The 1813-nt window shown below is 44.7% G+C and overlaps 2 non-coding genes and 1 pseudogene across 2 annotated transcripts; all 3 read left to right on the forward strand.

Annotated features, from left to right (window-relative positions):
• The first annotated feature begins 265 nt into the window (after positions 1 to 265).
• Positions 266 to 384, forward strand: LOC117119496. The gene has a single exon (XR_004447197.1). It is a non-coding gene; the product is annotated as a 5S ribosomal RNA (ribosomal RNA).
• A 457-nt stretch (positions 385 to 841) lies between these two features.
• Positions 842 to 960, forward strand: LOC117119497 (annotated as a pseudogene).
• A 462-nt stretch (positions 961 to 1422) lies between these two features.
• LOC117119495 lies at positions 1423 to 1541 on the forward strand. Its single transcript, XR_004447196.1, has one exon. It is a non-coding gene; the product is annotated as a 5S ribosomal RNA (ribosomal RNA).
• The last annotated feature ends 272 nt before the right edge of the window (positions 1542 to 1813 follow it).

The raw sequence follows: 1813 nt of genomic DNA on the forward strand, positions 1-1813 counted from the left end.
GCCGGTTCGAGGGTCGTTTGAACAAAACGGCAGTCTTCTTCTGTCTAAAGAATCCTAGTTAGTGCTGTAGTAAAATGGTTGGTTTATTGCTCAACACCGGTGTTTGCAAAAAATGTACTCGCGCAGCAGAGTGGTCAGGGGAGTCAGAGGAAATCCCCGCCAGACAAGCGCGCGTTGATATGAAACGTCATCAATCATAGAGCTTCATGATTGGATAATTATGCTATATGCCGAGATTAACTATGAGTGGAAATACAACTCACATGTCTACGGCCATACTACGTTGAAAACACTGGTTCTCGTCCGATCACCGAATTTAAGCAACGTCGGGCCCGGTTAGTACTTGGATGGGTGGTCGCCTGGGAATACCGGGTGCTGTAGACTTTTTACATTTTTCCCCCAAATTCTAAAATAGGGGTGCTTGAGAGTCCACACGACCTCGGGCCCACATAGTTGGGGCTGAGGTGCAAACATTTTGAAAATATGGACCTCTAATTGCCGGAAATTGCACTCTCATATCTTAAAAATCATACAAGTATATGTTCATATCAACAATACGCAATTAATTCGCTGGTGTTAGGTTCGAGGGTCGTTTGAACAAAACGGCAGTCTTCTTCTGTCTAAAGCATCCTAGTTAATGCCGTACGGTATTAAAACGGTTGGTTTATTGTTCAACACCGGTGTTTGTAAAAAATGTACTCGCACAGCAGAGTCGTCAGTGGAGTTAGAGGAAATCCCCACCAGACAAGCGCGCGTTGATATGAAACGTCATCAATCACAGAGCTTCAGGATAATTATGCTATATGCCGAGATTAATTATGAGTGGAAATACCACTCACATGTCTACGGTCATACTACGTTGAAAACACCGGTCCTCGTCCGATCACCGAATTTAAGCAACGTCGAGCCCGGTTTGTACTTGGATGGGTGACCAACTGGGAATACAGGGTGCTGTAGACTTTTTACATTTTTCCCCCAAATTCTAAAGTAGGGGTGCGTGAGAGTCCACACGACCTCGGGCCCACATAGTTGGGGCTGAGGTGCAAACATTTTGAGAATATGGACCTCTAAGTGCCCGGAAATTGCACTCTCATACCTTAAAAATCATACAGGTACTTGTTCATATCAACAATACGTAATTAATTCGCTAGTGTTAGGCCGGTTCGAGGGTCGTTTGAACAAAACGGCAGTCTTCTTCTGTCTAAAGCATCCTAGTTAGTGCCGTAGTAAAATGGTTGGTATATTGTTCAACACCGGTGTTTGTAAAAAATGTACTCGCGCAGCAGAGTGGTCAGGGGAGTCAGAGGAAATCCCCGCCAGACAAGCGCGCGTTGAAATGAAACGTCATCAATCATAGAGCTTCATGATTGGATAATTATGCTATATGCCCAGATTAACTATGAGTGGAAATATCATCCACATGTCTACTGTCATACTACGTTGAAAACACCGGTTCTCGTCCGATCACCGAAGTTAAGCAACGTCGGGCCTTGTTAGTACTTGGATGGGTGACCGCCTGGGAATACCGGGTGCTGTAGACTTTTTATATTTTTCCCCCAAATTCTAAAGTAGGGGTGCGTGAAAGTCCACACGACCTCGGCCCCACATAGTTGGGGCTGAGGTGCAAACATTTTGAGAACATGGACCTCTAAGTGCCCGGAAATTGCACTCTCATACCTTAAAAATCATACAGGTACTTGTTCATATCAACAATACGCAATTAAGTCGCTGGTGTTAGGCCTGTTCTTGGGTCGTCTGAACAAAACGGCAGTCTTCTTCTGTCAAAAGCATCCTAGTTAGTGCCGTAGTAAAA

Source organism: Anneissia japonica, unplaced genomic scaffold (genome assembly GCF_011630105.1).
Source record: "Anneissia japonica isolate Jap-2015-1 unplaced genomic scaffold, ASM1163010v1 scaffold65182_len1837_cov113, whole genome shotgun sequence".
Taxonomy (NCBI): Eukaryota; Metazoa; Echinodermata; class Crinoidea; order Comatulida; family Comatulidae; genus Anneissia; species Anneissia japonica.